This window comes from Echiichthys vipera (assembly GCF_963691815.1).
Source record: "Echiichthys vipera genome assembly, chromosome: 18".
NCBI classification, from domain to species: Eukaryota; Metazoa; Chordata; class Actinopteri; order Perciformes; family Trachinidae; genus Echiichthys; species Echiichthys vipera.
The window spans coordinates 2,133,339-2,158,172 of NC_139843.1; the positions used below are offsets into that span (position 1 = coordinate 2,133,339).

Genomic DNA, 24,834 nt, shown 5'->3' on the forward strand with positions numbered 1-24,834 from the left:
TTGATCTGCAAGCAGGGCTGCAAAAAACAAGTATAAGCATTGTCGATTAATCTGTTTATCATTGTCTTAGTTAATAGATGAGTAGTCTGGTGCATGGTCCTCTGTTATCTACTTTGCAAAGGCAACATACATTGGTTTGTTTGTATTTCATTAAACCGGCACAAGAGTGTTTATTCCCCTCTATCCGAGGAGATTGAACCGCTGTAGCACTGGATGATGCTCTGAAGATGCCAGATTAACTGATTATTTGTCAGTAAATAGTGCAAAATGTCTATCACCGTTTCGCAAAGTGACGTCCTCAAACGTCCCGTTTCGTCCACAACGCAAATATATTTAGTTTACTCTCAAAGACGACTTAAGGAACCAGAGAATATGCGTGTTTGAGAAGCTGACATCAGAGGATTTTGGACATTTTTTTCTTGAAAAATGCACACACGACCATGCAAAACACCTGTGCAATGAATCACAACGATTCATTTAATTGACGTATTGTTGCAGCTCTAGATCACGGCTTTTTGCCATAACCACGGTTTTCTAACGTCACGGTTTTAATCACAATAATAATTGTAGAAGCTATGATATCTGAAGTGTCCTGAGTCTTGATTCATCGTGCCACTCACAAAAAAGCTCTTTTAGTGTGAGTCCAGAATGAGCAGGGAGGTGTTTTAAAGATGGATCTCCAGTTCTCAGAGCGTGGCGTCTGAACACTGTGAAAGCCAAACAAGTTTAAACTGGACTGGAGGAGTTCACAGCGTCTTCCTGTTTCCTGTCCACGTCTACTGGGACGTGCATTTACCTGGACGTAACCCCAGTTCTATGAGGACGTGCTCAACCTGAATATCTGACAGAGAAAGTTTCCGACAGGTTTGATTTTCCTTCAGCGGGGTCAAATAAGAAAACCCACTCATTAATAATTCATATTTCCTCTGACGATAATCTCCGTATACGATAATCGTGACCTTCCTGATCGCATTTATCCGTGCAGATAGTTTTGCTTCTCTGCCTCTGACATTTGATAACCCCAGAGATAAGTGAGAAAACATGCTTTATTTATAACTAAGGTGACCCTTTTAAAAAAAAAAAGCAATTAACAGGAGCAGTGTGCCGGCGTTCAGCGAGTGTTGAAGCAGTGCTGGGTCCAGGTCTGCCGCTGAGCTGGAGGGAGTCAGCGGCCAAAACCAGGTCTTATTTTAATAGAGACGGCAGGGAAGGTGAGAGGAAACAGCCCCCCCTTCCTTCCCTTTCCCGTCCCTTCTCTCTGCATTTCATTCCTCTGGTCCTCGAGCTTGAAACGAATCCCCCGCTGCACTCCTCTTCCTCGTGGTTGGCTCAGCCGACTGTGCTGTGTGTACGGCTGTGCGGCGCGTTCATGCCCCAGTAAAAAAGTGTCTCTGTCATTGTAGCTCGTATCAGTGTGTGCATCGGTATCTTTCCTCCTACCTGACTAACCAAACGTGCTGTTTTTCTTTCCTCCCCCTTTTCCCAGTCCATCATGGAGCAGTTCAACCCCTGCTTGCGGAACTTCATAGCCATGGGGAAAAGCTACGAGAAGGCTCTCACCAGTGAGTACACCCACCGATTCTGGTTCTCTCTCCGTCTCCGTCCTCCCCTTCATTCCTCCTGTCTGTCTGTCCAGTCGTCCAGGCGGAGGGCCAACTGACCCGACACCTGGCGCTGCTTTTATATCCTCTTCATTGTCCTTGAGTAGAGCAGGGCGCCGTGTTGACGACGCAGGTGTTGAGCGGTTTCTGGTGTTGTTGAGTCGCCTTTGAACTACAGAAGCGAGTCATCGAGTGTCTTCTCCGAAAAGATCTTTGTCAAGTGTTAATGATTCTGGGGGTGGATGAAGTCCACACGTCTTCCTCCCTCTGACTAGTTCATGATCTTAAGTGTTCGTCTCTTCTGCACGTCTTATGTCATCCTTTGTTTTTTGTGGCTTGCACAGGTGTTTGCATGGTCGTGTGTGTGTGTGTGTGTGTGTGAGAGCGTGTCCATGCAGCCGTGGCTCAAGGTTAAAGACACAAAGTACTGGAAATGTCTTGTGGGAGCTAAGTGGAGCACTGAACCAATGGGAAGTGGAACAAGAGGAGTCGTGAGAATAACGGTGCCCGCCCAACCACCCACGGGGCCGGGGAAACGAGAACGAGCCGGTATCCAGGACGAGACAGGGTAGAAACATCGAATAACAAAAAAGGAGGGGTGGAAGAAAAGAAAAGGCTGGGAGAGAAATCTTCAGAGACGTTGTCCTGAAGAATGCCCTGTAGCTTATTAGAGTTTGACCCAGTCAGCATTGATTTAAGACGTGTCCTGCTCCCAGATCACGCTCATAGCAGTGCACACGTCGTCAGGCTCACTTATTGATAAGAAAACCTCTTTCATGTCACTCTGCAGCGAGGAGGTTATCGTGTCGTATTGTCCGTGATGCTGCAGGCGTGCTCGGTGCAGGCGTGCTCGGTGCAGGCGTGCTCGGTGCAGCCGTGCTCGGTGCAACCGTGCTCGGTGCAGCTGCGTGCACAGCGTTGAGCGGGGCTCTCCTTTGTGTGCTCGGAGGGGAAATGCAGGGAAGACTCAGCAGCCCGCAAGACCAATAGAAGAGGCCTCACTCCTGTCTGATAGATAAGGCTAAAAATAGCCCTGCACTCCCCGAGAGGGGATTACACTTCATCAATGCCAGGCAGCGGCGCAGAGGCAGGGTTTGGAGTAGGGCAGAGCAAGTCAAGTATCTGTTGTCATTGGAAAAGTGCCAGCAAAGCGTCTGTTTTTTAAAAGTAGAACCGAGGAGGCAGGTTTGCATCTCTGGGGACGATGATGATGATGATGTTGGAGGGAGGAAGCAGCTTTGGTCTGGTTCGTTTTGAGTCTAAAAGCATTTGATTGGACTGGATGTGTTTGGAGATGTGGTGCTGAGAGTTCAGTCTGTTTCGGGGGTCCAGGCAGCGAAGCTCGCCGCTGCTGGAGCCCCGTCTGTTTCCTCTTCTCATTATTCTCTCTGTCTTCTTTCTTCTCTGCTAAAAGAGTTCTTGCAGCAAAAACCGTACGACCAAAAGACTCCGAAATTTGCAGGTGGGTCGCAAATTCTGCCCACTAAAGAATACACTCATGACCTCAAGCATCAACAGCAGATGAAGCTGTTTGAACACACTGTTTATTCTCACTTCTGTCTTTTATGTGTCGCGTTAAACACTCGTACACACTGTTATCTGTCATCTGTGGATGTGGTGCTACAGTGTCTGTTAGCATAAAACACAGCAGTGTCATCAGCAGGGATATTAATAATGGCTAACCAGTTAAATGTAATGGTTTCCGACTTTGTAAGTGGCCCAGTTAAAGAAACACACCGATAACAACCAAGTTTATGTTTTAGCAGTTATCTCAGAAACGTCTCGGCTCAGAGTTTAATCTCTCGCTTCTTCTGCGTCTTTGCGCCGATGGTCTTCTGCTCTAAAAGTGTCAAATTTAATAACTTTTTCTCAATTGTCTCAATATTTTCAACATCTTGTCAGAAACCGTCGGACCAACCGTCCCCAAACTTTGTCCGCATCATCGACAGACTTTGCTGAAGTTCTTTCATTTTGATCAAATTCGGTCATTTTCAAATAATTAAACAAAATCAACTCATCAACATTTTAAAGCACATTGCTGTTCACCTCTAGGGGGCGCCACCAATTTCATCTCGCAATTGGCTTAATTCACTTCTAACTATCTAAATTCATGTCTCTGATAAAAGGGGCGCGGCTCATGACATTAAATGCAAAATAAATACTCCGTACGTCCTAAAGAGCTCAATCTGTTTCCGTGCATCAGCTGAATTCTGACACAAGTTTGCCTCAACGCAACCTTACTTCAGAAGAAGGGGGAGCCAAAGGTCTAGGGTTCGAATCCCAAGGCCCCCCAAGTCACGCATGTGGTTTGTTTTCAGCTGCTCATTGACTTCAGTCTGCTCGGACCCCGATCGTTGCTGCTGGTGGCTATAGTTCAACTCTTTAGTGCAGATTTGTGCAGCTCTGTCGCAGACGGGAGCTGGGAGGCTGGGAAATAACGCAGGTTTGCGAGGCAGAGACAGAAACATCTTGTTCGTGAGTGGAAGGAGAGCCCAGTAGGCACTTATTTGGTAGTTTGAGGGTCATAAGGGTTTAGTTGAGGTCTAACGTGTTAATAAAAAGAGATCTATGACTCATAACTGTTGTTTCAACTCAATTATTATAGTTAGAAAATGATGATTTCCCAGAGTTGCTCCAGTTAACCATGGTATCAAACAGAGAGAAGCAGCAAACCCTCCACATTTAAAATGAATTAATGATCATTGTTGTCTAACACTTCAGTGTCAGTGTGACGCAGGTTCAGGCTGGACGTTAATTCAATATGATAACGTATCGTTATTCAGGGAAATCGTATCTGTAGAGATATCGTGATACACAGTTATGATGTCTTAACCGACAATAACTCAAGTCGTATCGATTTTCTATCATGAACCAGAAGCAGAACTGCATTAAGGCGATATTTACTTCCTGATTCTTCCCCATTATGTTCACTGAGGCTCTTAAACATTTTTATTTCACACAGAAGTAGACAAAAATGGCTTCACCATGATCGAGATATGAAATGACAGAATATTCTGGCCCTAATGCAGGTCCTAGCTAGCCGCGTGGGTCCGTCCTGATCCCTGAGCTCCGTCGTGTTTCACTCTCAGATCAGTCTGGTGACGTTTGAGCAGTTTGAACCAATCAGCGTTGGTTTCTTTGGTGGATTGAAGTGAAACAGAAGCGACTGTTGAGTGTAAACAACATGGAGGCTTCCACGGATGAGATGAGCAGCTATGGAGCAAGCCGCTCACTAACCCTTTGTTCTCTGGATCCTTCTGTTGAATATGGACCGGGCTCCTGAAATTGGGCCTTTGATCCGTAAATTCACGTTAAACACAAAGGGAAAATCTCCTTTACCCACATGTTGTTTCCTTTCTGAGCTTTGCCTCCACGCTGTTAGCACGTCACACGCTTCACTCATCTGATTGGTTGGTTTGGCCCGTGTGTTGGTGACAGACAGATGGTTTATCCAATCAGAAACCAGGATTTTCACCCCTTCACCAAAAGATCTTTAAACCAGAGTTTAGATGGATCTGCTGAGACCATGAGGATCCATCAGGAGGGGTCCGGTTAGGTCCTAAAAGATCTGGTCGCTGCAGAAACAACAGTTAGATGAAACGTACAAACATCTAAAAACCCTGAGTGAGCCTGGATGTCTTAATGTCTTTTGATCGATACCTCCTGGGGGAGAATTTGAGATGTGATTAGCATCGTGGAAGACCTGGATTAATGTGATTCTTAGACCTGTTCCTTGTTTGTGTTTCATTGACTCTGACACTCTCCGGCTCTCTATCGGCTTTACATCCCTCTTCTGATCCTCTTCACAGGCAGAACCCCCCCCCCCCCCCCGCCGCCCTCCTTCTTCCTTTCTTCTCCTACCTTTTCCTCCCTCGCTGTCACTTTTCAGCTGACAGACAAGCAAAGCTAGTCCTGCCTCACCTGGCACCACCCGGACATCGATTAAATTAGACGTGCTCAGCCAGCCGTCTTAGCCTCACCTCCACCCCCTCCTCCGTCCCACCTACGCTCACATCAGGCCAGTCTTGGGTAGAGCCAGGAAAGGGTCTTTGGATTGTCTCTCTGTTGTAGTTTATCCAGGAGGGTTGCCCTGAAATCTGCTGCTGCTTATCTCAGTTTATGATCAAGATCAAGAAGTGAAAAGTTATTTCAGAAGTCGCCTCGAAACCGTCGCATTGAAGACACGTACGTTCACAGACTGAGTGAACAGATCGTGTTCCCATAGCGGTGAGCTTCACCCGGTGTCTCTGTAACAGTGAACCTGAATAGATTTCCATTGTTTTCCATGTGGAGGTGTAAATCCGTTTTCAGTTCCCCTCTCTCTTGGGGATCCTGCATGAGTGTCCTCTGGCAGTTCAAAGCACAAACACCCATCAACATGACGGCCCTGTGATAAACTCAGCCCTCATCCATATGGATCTCCCGACCGGACATGTGTCCTCTGCTATCGAGGCTGTCAGTCGCCCTCCCCCCCCCCCGACCTGCTTCTGCTTGAGGCCATCTTGTCCCACTTCTTTAAGTCCTGAGTCACCGTTCTGTCTCAGCCAGTGTGCTTGGCCTGTGTGACACAGCACCGCAGAGAATAATGGCTGACGTGCAGTATTTGAAATGCAAAGTGCTTTGACATCATTGCTGCGGAAAGTTTTTTGTCACTTTTCAAAGTAGGGAATTGTTAAGAAGGTGCTGCGAAGGATATCACAGACTTTACAGTTCATCCAAATTACAAAAACATTTGTCCTGCGTACCCGTAGTGGTATCTAGCCACGCGGATTTATTGATCTCCTTAACGTCACCTTTTGTCGTCTGAACTGAACCATCAAAGTCACAACCTGGTCGCCGTTTCATAGCGTTCAAAAGGTGCACAAGACAAAAGCTCAAATCCAATCCTTGTGACTGCAGATTTTAGAGATAGCATGGCTAGATACCACTGTGGTTACGTAAGGACGCAATCACACTGTCCTTCCGCACCGGGCCAAAACAGGTTTTATGGGTCAAGCCTAGTTCGTTTGACCAGTGTGAGTGCAACCGCTCCGCGCATAACTGCGGCCAGCTGGCCGTCCACGGCCTGTCTGAGAGAGGTGGGCTTTAGTAGAGCGCGTTTGAACATGTACGAGCACGAGCGTGCGCATGTGTACGAGCACGAGGCCTACGGCGGTTCTGACGTCATTTCCTGTGCGTCTGTTGGGACATAGAAAAAAGAAGGAGGGACCATGCGCGGACATTTAACAACAACAACAACAATGGCGGTGAAAGGTTGACGTTGGTGTGATGCGGAGGTGGAGTGTTTACTGCAGATTTGGTCGATGAAAAGATTCAAAAACAGTCGACAAGACGCACAAAAACTCTGAGGTCTACGGAAAGATCTGGAAACAAAGCCACGCATCGCCATGACGTCATCAATGCGTGTGACGTGTTACGGCGTGATGACGTATAGGCAGCAAGAAGCACTCTCCGAGGCCCAGGTAGTGTGAGTACAAACGGGCCTGGAGGGGGGACAAGGACCCTAAAGCACGGGGCTTGGTGCGGAAGGACAGTGTGAGTGCGCCCTAAGAAAACGTAGTTCTGTAATTTGGGTGAACTAATCCTTTTTGAAAGGGTTCAGTCCAATGTAGTTTGTGTTGAAGTCTTTTCAACTTGTGCTTGAGATCAGTCTCTGTAGCTTTCTCTGTTTCCTGTAGTTGCCTCCATAGAGCTTTTTCTTTTCCTGCCTGGTCTCCATTTCCGCCTGTCGCTCTTTATTTCCCATGCCCAACCTTACCTCTCTGTGGGGGGGCGGGCTGTAGGGGAGGGTTGCAGAGCTGAGAAGAAGACCATTTCAACTCCGCACCCTTGATCTGACGCCCAATGCTTCCATGTTTCCAGGTGTCACATACGCTGCAAAGGGCTACTTCGACGCTCTGGTGCGGATGGGCGAGATGGCCAGCGAAAGTCAAGGCTCTAAGGATCTTGGTGAGTCCTCGTAGTGGCTGTAGCACCCCTGGTGGGGCGGAGGGGGGTTGCACAAGCAGATGGTGAATGGGGTGGCTCTTGCTGTTTAGCAGAAGCAGCTGATGACCAACCTGAAACCGGACACACGCACACAAACACATGGCCATTTTTCTGTTAATTCAGCGATTTAAGAGTGTAAAAAAGAAACATTAGTCTGCATTTTACTGCAATCTGGAGCTTGTTGGGTGCATTTTCACCCCAAATTCATATAATCAAACATGTTTTAAGGAAGAATTAAGTCTATGTTTTGCCCATTTGGTTAATCTCTGGTTTCCCTCGCCTTTAGGAAAGATAATCTTTTTAAATTGTTGTTGCTTTGAGCACATAATACATTCACTCATTTGTCTTTGATTTTAGATTCACAACAGCACACATGGTGGATTTGCTCTCCACGTTTAATAAGCCTTTGATATCTTTACAGTTTTGATTAAAATAGAAACTGTCCCATTTCTCAGCTCTCACGCAGCGTGTTGTCTGGTTTCGGTTGGATCAGCCCTGGTTCTGCTCATTATAGACTTCACTTTAGCGATCATATGCACAGGCGGGAACTGAAGGCCAGTTTCTAGCAGATGCACAGGTAGGAACATCTGAGACAGGCCTGTATATCATCGTCGCGCTCTGTTTAAAGTTATGCCACAGATGAAGATCCGGTCACGTGGTGGGGAGAGTGAGGAGTCCGCGTTAACCGTGGATCGCTGCATCCTCTTCCTTCTCTCACCCCGACGGGACTTAAGATAGCAGGCGCAGACTGGAACAGCATGGGAGAGGAAGGAAGGAGGGAGGGATGGTGAGAGGATGGTTAAAACGGGGATATCCGAGGCGAGTGAGGAGGATATAAAAGCTGCATTCATTATTCATGGGGAGACCTTTTTGGGGTTCTCCCCTCGCACTTCTTCCCGCGTCTCATCATTTCATTTTTTCACGCCGTGTCTCTCTGAGAAAATACTCAGATGAGCTTGTGTGCCCACTCTGATTTTGAACAGTAAGAAGCTCATTACTGTCCCTCCATTCAGCATCAACTCAGTCATTCGTACAGTGATCTTGTTGCAAACACAGGGATGGTTGAGGCGATGACTCATCTAAAAGTTCAGTTATTGAAAAACCACCTCAGAGCATAAAGGCCTTCGTATAGCAAGACCGTTATTTCTGTCTGAATATGTCGTATCATAGAGAAGGACTCCACTGGCTCCAAGAAGAAGTGTGATTGTACAGAAGTCAATGAGAAAATTAACCCAAACTTCTCATTTGATTTATTCCCTCAGTAAATATTTTCCTAGTTTGTCTCAAGCTATTTGAAAGACAGTGTGTCGCCATAGTCTGTATAAAAACAGACGTAGCGTCTCTGTTGAGGTCGGTTCTCTCAACTTGATCCAATCGTCCTCGCCTACGGGAGTCTCCATCTTGTCAGACTTTGACTCCGCCTCATTTACTCTGACCAAAAAAGGGCATGTATGTGACGCGGGGGGGAGGGGTGTACGTCCATCTGGCTGACGTTTACCCCCGCGGAGAAGTGAGGGCCAGAGGCTAGCTGTCACTCAAGAGGCCACGCCCCTAATTATTCATAAACTTTAACCTCCAATAAAATAAAAACTAGCCCCTCCCCCTCAGTGTTGTCATGGAGATCTGATCTAAACACACAGACTAGAATGTTCTTTTGTCCTTAAACAGGTTTAATGATGCTGTGTAAACGGCCTGTTTAACATGGGGCTCAATGAGAAACTGCTCTGTTATGAAACCTGCCCCTAGTGGACACTCAGAGAACTGACGCTGACGGAGCTTCCTGATTGGATCAAACAGGAAGTCGCTGTGGTGGGGGCTTGGTGTTAGCGCGCCTCCCTAGGCCCACCATCTTTTCCATATATGGTTACTTCTGACTCCCAAAAAAACAAGATGGCCTTGGCCAACAAACCAAACTCGAGGCTTCAAACCAGTAATCCCCAAACTGACGAGTGGCATCGTTCCGCAGACGTTTCCAACTCCAGAACATAAATATCATACGTTGTTTGCGGAGACTTCACTTGTCAACGTTTGCATAAAGTACAGTATGTACATATTTATGTTTGCAGAAGAAAACTAGCGTGCAAGATCTTTCACAATATGAAAAGTTTGACTTGGTGTGCAAACTTCTCAACAGGATATCCCATCATGCATCTGAACATCCCCATTCCCATCAGCTTGGTTGCTTTGCTGTTGTGCATTTCATGCTTTCTAACTGTGCTCTTGTAGTCCTTTGTCTGCATGCGTTGTTGCAGTTGCTTGTTCTGTGTTCCTTTATGATTTCTTCGTCTGGCAGCCTAACCATGACTCAGCAGAACCTCCCTCCGCCTCCAGCCAAATGACAGACTAGGCTGAGCAGAATGGATAGATGCTGTCTCCACAAGTCAGCAGCGCTCAGGGCTGGCAGGGGTCTGACAACGCTTATTGCTTTGTGCATTCTTTAGCATATTCCATTACTCGTGTTGAGCCTCACGGCTTCAGCAAATGACCTCAGAAAATGTTAATTACCTGGCAGAACGCAGAGAGAGCGAGAAATCGAGTTTAAGGAGGATCCGCGGGACTGTATGAACATCAACGCTCCGTCAAATGAATCCAGGGATGACGATGTTTCCCACAGATTTGTTCATGAGCAGTGGAGGGTGTTGACACGTCCATATCACACTCACAGACTGACTTCTGACTGACTGTTTTTGCAGGGAATAGATTTTTCCCACTCTACAAATGTCCCTGAATGCATCGTTTCAGCTTAGTTCTGCAGCTGCGTTTCCTAACGTACTTTTGAAAGGCAGGAATTATATAAATGAAATGTTAATATCACAACTGTGTTCCTCATCAGGTACATTCATTGATCTGTTATTGTAATAATGAATCAGTCTTCTGCAGCCTGAGACTGTAGAATCAACCTAACAGCTCAAGAGGAGGTCAGAGGAGGCGTTGGGCGCCATGGTGGTTGAACGCAGTAAAGTGAGAAGCCTGCTTATTAATGCACAGATTAGTATGGTGCGTTTGGCTGTGTGTGTGTGTGCACAAGTGTGTGTGCGTGCGTGTGTTTGTCACGGATAATCACTCACCCAGAGCACCAACTCGCACTTTATAATTGATGCGGACTGAAGGCAGATTTGTAAAATCGTCCAACTTGTAATTGTGACTTTAATTGGGTTTCGTTGAGGGGGAAGTGCCCGGGTGCGACGGTGCCGCATTAACAGGGCCGGACTTTAAACCGCTTGATCTCTCTCTGAGGTGGCAGAGCCTCTTCTGCCAGAGTTCACTCTCGGCTGCACTCGCTGAAACAATGTCATTAATCAGAGCGTTGGGATGAACAGCAGCTAATGGCATTAGCTCAAGAACGCAGGGTTTGGAACGGCGTGTGACGGGGTGGAATAAGGAGAAGAGGGAGAGTTGTGTTGGAGAAACTGAGCTTGATGGAGAAAGTGAAGAACGTCGTGTCCCGCAGGGTGGAGAAGCACTGAACTGTGTTATACAGTTAACTTAATTCATTAGCAAGCAAGAAAAACTTTATTAATAAAGCACATTTCATTCCAGGTGGAAGCACAACGTCGTGCATGAGCTGCCGCACAAGTTACAGATAAAGAAACACAGATATACACAGAACACTAGACGAGTAAACACAATTAAAACAGACGTGAGGAATCATTAGAAGCCAGTTTAACAACTTCACTGAGGTGTCACATGATCATATTTCCCTTTTCTAGTTAAAACTGTAGCAGCTGCACTCTGGAGTAGCGGGTTGACCCGAGATCAAAAGCTCTTTACCTTTAAAATCCAGTTTTGTCTTTGGCTCTGGTGCCAAAGTTTCTGAACGGTGACACTTACCAGAGACTGTTCAACTTTAGGAAATGACTAGAAATCCAGTTATTAACATACTTAATAAAGTCTGGTTGTGTGTCAACAGGTCATCAGGGGACAGGGAAATATATATTTATGTATATTAGTTGTGTGTCATCAGCATAATTATGATAATTCTCATTGTAGTTGTTAGTGTGGAAGAAAACATGATAAAGTGAATTAATTCTAATCAAAACATGAAATCAGAGCATATATTCAATTCAAAAAACTTTATTTGTCCCCGGGGGGCAATTCAGGGCACACAGAGCAGCAAATAACGACAGTAAACTAAAAAGTAACAACATATATACATAAAACAAGTAGAAAAACGTAATAAATGCTAAATAACGCTAAAAGTTGCTCTGTGCTCCGTCCGGTCGACCACACGAGCAGCGACCCGGAACCGGAAGCCGGAATATATGTGTTAACATCTGAAGATGAATCTTAACCTAACTGAATATAATGAATGAAAACACCACTTTCTTCTTTTCTGACTCTCCATCATGCAGATCATCCACCGTGATCTGGTGGTTATAACCATCTAATCTGTGTGTGTGTGTGTGTGTGTTTACATCCACCAGACCATATTAGTAGTAGTATCCGGATTTAATGGGTAACATTATGAAGTGAAGGAAAAGTGTAAACACCGGTCAGAAGAAACCAGGAGTTCTCTTATTAAGTAATGATGTAGTAGAAGAGCGCCAAGGTCTTCGTAGGGAGGAGGGTCGGGGTGGTGGAGGGATCAGGTCCAGGCAGATTTCCTGGATCTATTCAACTAACACTCAAAAAAAGGATCAATTAGACACAGAAATGTGAAAATGCATGTGTTTTAAAGGGGCCCAGGCTCAAAACTGCTGCCTTGGTTCATTTGGGGTCCTTCTTTTTTGCCCCCCCACCGCTCCGGCGCCGTCAGAGCTCTCCCCGGAAGTACAAAGCTCAACTAAGCACAACCTTTTTTATTCCCTTAACCATGGACCGTTTGTTGTCTGAACGTAACCGTCACAGTCACTTCTACACAGCGTTAAATAGAAATATTCATATTTTGTGAGATATCATACGAACCTGGTTATTTTCACTGGAACACTGGTGACACACACACACACACACACACACACACACACACACACACACACACACACACACACACACACACACACACGCAGAGACAGAGACACACGCACACGCACACACACGCACACACAGAGAGACACACACACACACACACACACACACACACACACACACACACACACACACACACACACACAGAAACAGAGACACAGAGACACACACAGACACACACACACACACACACACACACACACACACACACACACACACACACAGACACACACATAGAGACACACACACACACACACACACACACACACACACACACAGACACACACACAGACACACACACACAGACACACACACACACACAGACAGACAGACACACACACACACACACACACACACACACACACACACATTAGGACAAAGTCCCACTACATCTTTGATAACAAACAGCTGAGCACAGGAAGAGGAAATGAAGCCTCGCTGTGTTTCCTTCAGTTGTTTTTAATTTACATGACGGTGTCGGCGTTTGAACAGCGGCTCTGCTGCACGACTCCCTGCGTGGAGAGACGAGATACTCCTCGACTGCAGTTCATGAGTGTCATCCCACTCATCCTCGCCTCTTTCACTAGCGCGCTCTCTGTGTCTGCGAACGCCCCCACATTGATGTGGGGGCTCAGGCAGCCCTGGGAGAACACGCCGACTCTGCACATGTTTCTAAAAATAGATGAAATGAAACGCCTCGACCGGAGCTGCTTCGAAGGAGGAGGAGGAGGAGGAGGAGGAGGAGGAGGAGGACCAGTGATGAAAACGCCGTCGTCTTTCTTCCGTCTCCTAAATATGGACATGGTTGTGAGGAAAAGGAAGGAAGCTCCTGCAGTTCCGGTTCCCCTCTCTGACCATATAAGGGCTCCGCCGCTCAGATGCAGATCTGAGCAGCGGTGGCACTCGCTCAGATCCTCGCTCTGGCACACAGACCTCAGGAAAAACATCCATTTCTGCTTTGCTTTGTATGATCTGTGGAGTGATTCTACATCAGTAGATTCTGGATGTTATGACAGTGTTTAAATCTCCACCTTCTCATGCTCCAGTCTGCACGGTGTCACAGTCAAACATGGCAGGATTTAACAGTGAAGAGGTTGATATGCATATCTCATCTTCATCCTCTTGTCCCTGTCGGGGTCGCGGGGGTTGGAGCCGATCCCAGCTGACATCGGGCGTGAGGCGGGGTCCACCCTGGACAGGACGCCAGTCTATCACAGGACACATAGAGACGAACAGAGACAGACAACCATTCACACCTACGGGTGATTTAGAGTCATCAATGAACCCAACACCTGCACGTCTTTGGACTGTGGGAGGAAACCGGAGAACCCGGAGAAAACCCACGCAGACACGGGGACAACATGCAAACTCCACACAGAAGGGCCCCAGCAGGGATTCAAACAAGGAACCTTCTCACTGTGAGGCGACGGTATCCACTATACCACCGTGTAGCCACACTAAATCAATTTAATAACCTCTAATTAACCAGGAGAAACCCTCTGAGTGTCCTGGACCTGATGGAAACAAGAATGCAAATCAAAAATTATGAATTAAATCGCCAACGACAATCTTTTAAAAGATGACGTTTCTAGAACAACCTAAAGCACCATCTCACCCTGCGCCTCCCTGTGAGGATGGTGCCCACACTCCAGACATGCTTTCTATGGATTCATCCATTCATCCTGATTTTTTTAAGTCAAGTCAAAATTATTGATATAGCACATTTCATACGACAGGGCTACACGGTGGTGTAGTGGTTAGCACTGTCGCCTCAAAGCGACCTTTCTGTGTGGAGTTTGCATGTTGTCCCCGTGTCTGCGTGGGTTTTTTCCGGGTTCTCCGGTTTCCTCCCACAGTCCAAAGACGTGCAGGTGTTCGGTTCATTGATGACTCTAAATCACCCGTAGGTGTGAATGGTTGTCTGTCTCTGTTCGTCTCTATGTGTCCTGTGATAGACTGGCGTCCTGTCCAGGGTGGACCCCGCCTCACGCCCGATGTCAGCTGGGATCGGCTCCAGCCCCCCAGGACCCCGACCCCGGGATAAGCGGTTGAAGATGAATGAATGAATTTCATACGGCAAGCGTGAACTCAATGTGCTTCAAGAAATCAAAACAAAGCGTATAAAAATAGCATAAAGGATAAAAACATTTGGGACATTACACAAGAAGAATGTATTATTATCATCATTAAGCTTTAAGCTTGAATTTGCTTCTGGAAATAACGACTTTTACTTTTTTTAAATCAGCTTTTAATCCAGATTTGTGTCACTGATCAGGCCCCAGATAAAACAAGTGCTCTCATGAGTTGGTCAGGTATGGAAGCCCTAAGGGGTCATACATCGCATACATTTCATTTCCTGTTTTCTCGAGATCATGAGATCATAAGGGCCACCCCCGACCAAGGATTCCCGACCAGTACTCCACATTTAGAGTGGTTATTCCCAGATATTAGATCTATTAAAAGCCAAAAATTATTCGATCTAACATCCCTGAGTCATTTTGACCAGAACTCACCGTGCACGGCGTGACCATGCATGGCGTGACCATGCACGGCGTGACCATGCACGGCGTGGCCATGACGGCGTTCGTTCTGGCGTATGCACATATTTAATACTTAAGTTTCCCTCCCTGTCCTCATCACTCTCTCATGAATATGCCCATCGCCGAGGGCTGAACACGCTTTAGCAGAACATCCATCTCATTAAAACACTTTTAGGTTAATTCACGTGGCCAAATCTGAGGTCCGGGAAACAATTACCCTTTGCTTAATGAATTCATAGGAACACGCGTTAGAAGAGTGCGTCGGCCTTGAAGGCAAATTCCTCCACTTCATCACAACGACTGAGAACGAGGCGCCGACAGCAGCCGTGATATCACAGACTCGATTAGGCGACAGCAGGAGAGGATTTAATTCTGATGGGTCAGAGATGCACGCATACATCTCTCCTCGTTTGTCTCTGAAATAATTATACTTCCTCTGGGCGAGGAGCGGTCCGAGTCTCAGCTGGGCGGCGGCAGCAGCAGAAAAACAAAACAGGAGATGAAGCAATAATAAAGGACGGGGAAGCGGCGTCCTCAGTGACACTGAGACGAGACTCATATTTGAAAGAGGAGGAAAAGAAGCATCTTTGTAAAAGTAGAGAAACCATGTCTAACCAGAGGAGGAGCTTTGAGACACCAGGACCAGGACCAGGACCAGGCTGGGACTGGACCATCTCTAACAAGAGGAGGAGGTCTGAGACACCAGGACCAGGACCAGGACCAGGCTGGGACTGGACCATGGTTAACCAGAGGAGGAGGTCTGAGACACCACTTATCTCCAGTTTACAATGCTGCCCTTTCATCCCTTCATTCAACAATCCAACCTCAAAGAACAACTGTTCACAAACGTCCTCCTGTGACTCCAACCACTGTGGTTCACACTCAATAGAGCACTGACGAAGTCCAGACCTACTTCCACCAACCACTGGACCAGGACCAGGACCAGGTCCAGGCTGGGACTGGACCAGCACTAACCAAGTCGAAACCAACCTCCCACCAACGACGGTCGTTGGCACTTGGAGCACAAAAGGTTTCAGTGACCTCATCGGCCTCTGGGAGGTTAAATACATGGATCTCACACCAGCTAGTTGGACCAGTCCCAGCCTGGTCCTGGTCCTGGTCCAGTCCCAGCCTGGTCCTGGTCCTGGTCAGATGTGTACATGAACTGATGAAGCCTCTTGGATGAGAGGTGAAACGTCTTCCTAGACAAAGAACCAAGTCCAGTTGCTTTGGACTGAAGTTGCTTTGAGGAGAACGACGACCTGGGCGAATGAGAACATTCACAGGCTGAGACTCATGTCGCCTCGCATCTCTTAGGGAAATTCATCCACAGAACTGAATATTATTTTCTTTCTGTCTCGTTTGAAATCTCACGTTGGGGAAAAAGCGGTGACCTCGACGTGACCCTCGTTTTCCGGAGCCAGGACAGTCTGAATTTCCCCGGAGCTTCGACCCCGGTCTGAATTCAGCCGGCGCTCTCTCTGCGTAGAGGGAAACTGCAGCGAGAGCACTCTTTCAAAGTGCTTTGTTTCCCTCCTTTTCTCCCTCTCATCTCACCATCTCACACTCTCCCACGCATGTTATTCTGCAGGGGGAGGTTTCTGCTGCTCGTGTCCAACGTTGAAAAGACTCACTGTGGCGTTCATCACTTAGGGACGAGTCAAGACCTGAGGGACATTTACTGGAGATTAGACTTAAATGAGGATAATGAGAAACGGCCGATGAGTACTTTAGTGAAGAGGTTCTTCTCATCGGCATGTTGAGGTTTCCCCTAACAGATGGATGATTTTGTATGTTTGCTGTCCAACTGTACCAATTTAGCTTCCCCCTCACCGCCTCCGCCCTTTAGAAAAGTCCTCGTGCTGTCGCATGACCTCAGGAGGTGAGGGAGGACGCAGAGACACAGAACAGAGGGAGAGAAGAGAGGCGCGTAATGAAGACAGGGACAGAGAAGGAAGAGGAAGGCGAGACGGAGCGGTGTGTTCTCGGCTCATTAGAGGCTCTCCGACAGTCTCCGGTCAAATCAAAGAACCTGGCTGCCAACAGCACCAGCGCTTCTCATCCGCCATGCATTCCCACCACCCACACCACCTGTCTGCTGCCTCTCCTCTCTGTGTTTCTGACTCCAGTGTCACATTCTTCCACACTTTCAGACACGCTGTCTTTTCGAGTGCCAGTTAAATCACAAAGAGAGATCAGGGAGGGATTGTGTAGTGTGTGACCGAGCATTGAATGTTGTAGGGCGTTAATGTGGCGTTATAACGTGTCGGACTAGGAAACGTCCTTGACGGTGTCCTTGATTCAGCCAAACGGTGACTTAATGATGCTGATAATAATGTGCAGCACAGGCTCTGAGCCGAGGCACTGCAGGAACTGATGAGACACACACACACACACACACGCACACACACACACGCACACACACACACACACACACACACACACACACACACACACACACACACACACACACACACACACACATACATATACAGTTGCAGTCACGTCCACATTAGTACACTTCTGTTTAAAAACACTTATTTTTTGGTCTCAGAGCTCCGCACGCCAACGTCAGTCAGTCAGTTACGGAGTATTTCCACCCGAGGCGTCGGAGACTCTAGGTGGCGCACCTGATTGGACAAACATGCTCTCTTCCCGCCGCTGGGCCGGTCATGAACCCTCTGTTATTCCATGCCACTGCTGAGTCTTCTATTGTTTAAAAACTACATCACCTCGTCCCATAGGTTGGTTGGAGTTTTGCGAATCGTCCGCGTCCGGCTTGGACCGGCTCATTTGCATAACGCTGAGGTCCAGTCAACTCTTATGCAAATACGGAACGGTGAACACACCTTGCCCCCAGTGCACCGCAAGACTTCTTCCCCTGTTCGTCACAGGAAATGAATAGAAAGCCTTGAGAATATGGTCGAGAAGCCTTCAGTCAATGCCTTTGGTGGAAACACCGTCACAGGGAGGCTGACAGTATTTGAATTACGACGACTCCCAGTTTGTGTTTTACTCGTGTGTTTCACACACATGTTCCACCTCATCGTTAACCTGACTCCTCCAGATGGATCGACTCTCATGGTCTCAGCAGATCCATCTGAACTCTGGTTTAAAGATCTTTAGTGAAGGGGTGAAAATCCTGGTTTCTGATTGGATAAACCATCTGTCTGTCACCAACATACGGGCGAAACCAACCAATCAGATGACTGAAGCGTGTGACGTGCTAACAGCGTGGAGGCAAAGCTCAGAAAGGAAACAACATGTGGGTGAAGGAGATTTTCCCTTTGTGTTTAACGTGAATTTACGGATCAAAGGCCCAATTTCAGGAGCCCGGTCCATATTCAACAGAAGGATCCAGAGAACAAAGAGTTAGTGAGCGGCTTGCTCCATAGCTGCTCATCTCATCCGTGGAAGCCTCCATGTTGTTTACACTCAACAGTCTCTTCTGTTTCACTTCAATCCACCAAAGAAACCAACGCTGATTGGTTCAGTCGCTGCTCAAACGTCACCAGACTGATCTGAGAGTGAAACACGACGGAGCTCAGAGATCAGGACGGACTCAGGAGGCTACGACGTTGTTGGTCGACCTTGGTTCACCTTCACTGTTCCTCCTCTGAAGTCTTTTCAAGTCATACATCCGTGATTTCCAACCGTTGGACGATCCGTGTACGTGAATGGTCACATGATCTGTGTTTCCAAGCATGGTACAGAAGGACGTAGATCATTTCTGAGGCTGAACCCAAAGGCCTGTGAGGACGCAGGTCGTTTCAGATTTGTAGATGTCGCCTGAGACGACGGCGAGGAAGAGAAAGATTGTGAAAGTGTTTTTTAAGGATTGAACGCCTGTTTCCTGTTTGTGAGATTCACAGCTTCGTAGTAGCACTTGTCAGCTCCTCGTTACCTTATTGTCACCAAGCTGTAGTGAGAAGCTGTCGGGGAATCCTCACACTTTTCTTTTCTGTCACACCTTTAAAAACAAATCCTCTTCTTTGTTACGTTCGTGAGCCTGATTGAGACCATGTCTGTCTCTTGTGAGTCAGTGTGTTAACTCCGTAGAGACGAGTGATGGACCCAATTGGCTGCCTGGGGTCGTCTTGACCATCTGAGGTCCGTGTGCGCTGGTCAGATCTCTGTGCGTCCTCATGCCCCCCCTTCCCATCCCTCCCTCCCAGCTTGTTTTTGCTGCCTCACGTAATCAGTCTCCATTTTGCACCCCATCAGCCGCCCTGTAATGATTATGTATCGCTCGTCCTCCCAATCGATCGTCCGCGGCCGCGTTCGTTTTTCTTTCTTCAGTGTGTCGTACAGTTCATAAGTGAAGACATCAAACACAGTTAGGACCTGACGTGCGAACTCTCGCTTCATCAGACTGTGAGGAATTACACTGTTATTGTAATGTAAAACCAGGAACACGGGGACAGCAGCGTGGTTCAATGTGTTCTCATCAGCAACTTGAATAATATGTTATGAAAAATGACTTTTATGAACACTGTCAAACAGAAACCAGTACGTGACCGTTAAGTTAAGACAACAAAAGGTGACTGTTAAGTTTAGACAACAAAATTACTTTGTATGACTAAAGGGACGTCACATGATCAGGTGACGGTTAAGTTTAGTCATCAAAAGGTGACGGTTAAGTTTAGTCAACAAAAGGTGGCGGTTAAGTTCAGACGACAAAAGGTGACGGTTAAGTTCAGGCGACAAAAGGTGACGGTTAAGTTTAGACTACAAAAGGTGAAGGTTAAGTTCAGACGACCAAAGATGACGGTTAAGTTAAGATGACAAAAGGTGACGGTTAAGTTTAGACAACGAAAGGTGACGGTTAAGTTCAGGTGACAAAAGGTGACGGTTAAGTTCAGTCAACAAAAGGTGAAGGTTAAGTTCAGACAGCAAAAGGTGACGGTTAAGTTCAGACAGCAAAAGGTGACGGTTAAGTTCAGGTGACAAAAGGTGACGGTTAAGTTCAGTCAACAAAAGGTGAAGGTTAAGTTCAGACATCAAAAGGTGACAGTTAAGTTCAGACAACAAAAGGTGACGGTTAAGTTCAGGCGACAAAAGGTGGCGGTTAAGTTCAGACGACAAAAAGTGATGGTTAAGTTTAGACAACAAAAGGTGACGGTTAAGTTCAGACATCAAAAGGTGACAGTTAAGTTCAGACATCAAAAGGTGACAGTTAAGTTCAGACATCAAAAGGTGACAGTTAAGTTGAGTCAACAAAAGGTGACGGTTAAGTTTAGACGACCAAAGATGACGGTTAAGTTAAGACAACAAAAGGTGACTGTTAAGTTTAGACAACAAAATTACTTTGTATGACTAAAGGGACGTCACATGATCAGGTGACGGTTAAGTTTAGTCATCAAAAGGTGACGGTTAAGTTTAGTCAACAAAAGGTGGCGGTTAAGTTCAGACGACAAAAGGTGACGGTTAAGTTCAGGCGACAAAAGGTGACGGTTAAGTTTAGACTACAAAAGGTGAAGGTTAAGTTCAGACGACCAAAGATGACGGTTAAGTTAAGATGACAAAAGGTGACGGTTAAGTTTAGACAACGAAAGGTGACGGTTAAGTTCAGGTGACAAAAGGTGACGGTTAAGTTCAGTCAACAAAAGGTGAAGGTTAAGTTCAGACAGCAAAAGGTGACGGTTAAGTTCAGACAGCAAAAGGTGACGGTTAAGTTCAGGTGACAAAAGGTGACGGTTAAGTTCAGTCAACAAAAGGTGAAGGTTAAGTTCAGACATCAAAAGGTGACAGTTAAGTTCAGACAACAAAAGGTGACGGTTAAGTTCAGGCGACAAAAGGTGACGGTTAAGTTCAGACGACAAAAAGTGATGGTTAAGTTTAGACAACAAAAGGTGACGGTTAAGTTCAGACATCAAAAGGTGACAGTTAAGTTCAGACATCAAAAGGTGACAGTTAAGTTCAGACATCAAAAGGTGACAGTTAAGTTGAGTCAACAAAAGGTGACGGTTAAGTTTAGACGACCAAAGATGACGGTTAAGTTCAGACAACAAATAGTGACGGTTAAGTTCAGACAACAAAAGGTGACGGTTAAGTTCAGATGACAAAACCACTTTGTGACTAAAGGCCGTCACATGATCAGCTCTTTGCGTTGGGCTCACTGTGAGGTCGGACGCAGAGACCCAGTAAACGTCTAAATAAACGTTAGCATTAAAACAACCGTTAGCTAAACGAACCTGGTGTGATGCTGATAAACCTCCATCGTTACGTCACAATACGTTTTTACTACATCTTTCTAACCGGCTTGATGTCGATCTCTGGTTGCCTAGGAAACGTAAACGTCACACTGAAAGCATCTATCTCATTGGTTGCGCTTCCGAAAGGTCAGCGGAAACTTTGAACGTTGAGGCGCAGCGGCAGAGAGGCAGATCTGAGCGCTGCACGTCGTACACTGGTGCCACCGCCTCCTCCATAGGAAATGAATGGAACGGCCGGAGCAAAGTGTGTGCAGGAGCCTTAAGATTAGGAAAAAGGTCGGGTTTGGCTCCGTACTCACGTGTTGTGGGACCCATCCACCACCCCGACCCCCCCCCCCCTACGCTCCCTTACTACATCACCTGAGTTTCTCCTTTGCTCCGGACACAATTTCAACACTAACAATTTTGCGTATTACATATGAATCACATTCCTTTGTGTATGTGTGTGTGCGAACAGTGAGTGAGGACGGCCTGTGGTGCCGGCTCAGTGCAGGATTATATTCTTTGATGCTGGCCTGCAGATGTACAAAATGGTTTTGCAATAATACTTCAAGTCACTCCGTTGTCAAGTAGGTGCTTAAAATGTAAACAGTAATGAGGAATTGTGTTTGCTGCAGTGGAAACGTCCTCGGGCGTGTTTGCGTTTGCACGGATGCAGAAGCACGACAATAACAGTGTCAATCATGCGGCTTTCAGGAGGACAAATCTCCCTGCAGCACCTTGTACTCCCTCCACTGCAGCTTTCTAGGGATTAGCTGCTTGTGTTTGCTCTCAGGCGGCTCTAACACAGTCCCTGCGGAGACGCGTAAAACACCTGCCACCATACGGACGTTCACTGGGCTCCTCGCGCCCTCGGTTGAGCACAGGAGTCGTGTGTAGCCGGGGTTACAAACCCAGATGTGGGCGCTGCCCTCGGGTTAGCAACGCTGATCCATGGGCCTGTTCTCGCCCTGCAGTCAGCTCAACACACACACACACACACACACACACACACACACACACACACACACACACACACACACACACACACACACACACACACACACACACACACACACACACACTCACACTACGTTCACACTGCAGTTCCAGTGACAGTACCTGACCCATATCTGATCCTTTTGACAGTGTGAACAGCTCAAGTCACATTGAATCTGACATTTTTGAATCAGAATTGGTTCACTTTTGAATGTGTGACTGGATCAGATACGATTTCTTTGAATCCGACCTCAATCTGAACAGTCAGCTCCCATTTAACATGACTTTGACGTCATTCTGAGCCAATGAATGACAAATAAAGTTGCTCCCATAAGCATAAAGTTGTGGCGTGATGTCATCAGTGGTTAACTGCACATGTGGGTCACATCAGGAGCGCGAGCTGTTCACACATAATCTGCAGAAAGGTCACATTTAACGACGTAATGTGAAAAAAAAAACAGATTTGAGCCATAAATCTGAACTGTGCATTAAGACCTGCAGTGTGAACGGAGCCTAGCAGTTCGATAGCTGCGTAGTTGAGACTTTGGGGCGTTTATAGACCAGTTGATCCATTTTTCTCCATCATCACCTTTACCCCACTTTGGTTTCCCAGGGTTGAAACATAAGCCATAATTCTGTGAGCCCATGTGTCTTTTTTAGGCGCTTACCTAATTTCTAACCCACTTGTGCTTTAAACCTCTGAATCTGAGACTTAACCACGAACCTTGTGAGTATTAGACAAACAATAACACGCTTTTTTTTTTGCCTGATTTGATCATTTGATTGTTTAGTTTGCCAGGTGAAATGGTCATGCAGTCAATTCAAATCCTTCCCTTGGTTTCCATTAGTAGGCTCTGGCATGACACAACAAGAAGCCCAATGAACGTCAAACTAAGAGCAACCTGTGAACCCATCGGCCATGTGACGGCGATTTAGCCTCCGGGGCCAAAGACAGTGTTCTCTGTTCTGACAGCGGTCACTGTCTACGGTCTGATTAGGAACTTGAGAAGTGAGTAAGGAGTTGAAATGAACTAGAGACGTTCCGATATCGTTTTTTCCCTCGCCATACTGATCCTGATCCTCGTGCTGTGGGTATCCGACAATGCCGAGAACAGATCCTGACACAAGTGTGTTAAAAAAAAGAAAAAGCTCTTCCTCCGCCTGCACGACTGTGATCTGATCATCACTGTGCTGAGGCCCGGCTCAGGTTAAAGCCTTTGTAAACAGACTTTTACTTATAGAGCGCCTTTCTAGCCTTCTGACTACTCAAGGTGGTTCAGTGTCTTGCCCAAGGACACTTCGACATGTGGACCGGGGAAGGAGTGGATCGATCTGCCGATCTCTCCTATGGAGGATGACCCACTCTTCCACTGGTCCACAGTCGCCTCTTTGTAAAACATGAATGAAAACAGCAAATGGAAGCCATTTGTTTTTAAATAGAACATAAAACAGCAACTTAACTCAATAAATATGAAAATTATTAACAAGAACTACTAAGAATGATCAAACTGATTAATAAAGATGAAGAAGAACGGTGTCAGAGCTAACGGAGCTAACCACTAAATAGATCCTATTTCTAATAAATGACGCGGTATCGGATCGGTGCCTGGACTTCAGTACTCGCTGACACAGATGTCAGCATGTTCCCCAGTATCTGAGGCATTTCTGATCCTGGTGTCGAAAACAGAACAACTCTAAAATAACGATACGGCGTCTCTGTAAACTCATGTCTGCATTTAAATGCAGATAAATGAAAACAAAGAGGTCATAAAAGGCTAAATCCTTGTGGACTGTGTACCTGCATGCTACCACAGCGTGCTCAAATGTGATTGGTAAATACAACAAATGAAAAACGAGGCCGCCCCAGGTCTTGTCCTGTTGCCTCCAGATCCTGTCTTCATACGCAGAATCTGTTCAGAGACTAGTGTCAGTGTCCTGCTCGTGGTTGTGAAGATGCGTCCCTGTATTTTTGGAGAGTCTTTCTTGGGTAAAATAACACTTATGTAGCCTTTATTTGATCCGGACCCATGCACAAACAATGTGCTTTAGTCCCCTCTAAGCCTCAGATGTTGTGATCCGCTCCGATTATCAGTAAGCAGCTTAGTTCTGCCGGGTAGAAGTCCAGTATTTCACAATGCAAGGTGGCGAGGCTTTGGGATTAGATGAGTGCAATGAAACAAGAACATCCAGGGAATTTGGGGATCTTCCAGATGATGACTCAGGCCTTTGCTGATGCAGAACTGCGCTCTGAGACCAACAGTTTCTCTTCTAGAAGTGTTGATTTTTAAAGGATATTTCAGCTTTATCGGGCGGATTGGACCCTTTGGCGGGCCGGTTCTGGCCCACGGGCCGTATGTTTGACACCCCTGCCCTAAAGGGACCAATGCAGAATAACCTTAATAAGACTTTACATGAACACATTTAATATAAAGGCAGAAGTAATGACCTGTAATGACTCCTCTTTATGGAATCAAGCTTTGTGTGTGAGGTGCCGTTAATGCTCCGGTCATATTTCACCCCAGGCTCAACGGCTTCATGTGGGCAGGG

The 24,834-nt window shown here is 46.6% G+C and overlaps 1 protein-coding gene across 1 annotated transcript in view; it reads left to right on the top strand.

Moving 5' to 3' along the window:
- The first annotated feature begins 1,536 nt into the window (after positions 1-1,536).
- Positions 1,537-24,834, top strand: part of baiap2b (BAR/IMD domain containing adaptor protein 2b) — a 49,787-nt gene continuing 26,489 nt past the window's right edge. Inside the window, exon 1 of the mRNA XM_083932514.1 lies at positions 1,537-1,562. The gene's annotated coding sequence lies outside the window, so the exon portion shown is untranslated. The remainder of the gene's footprint in view (positions 1,563-24,834) is intronic.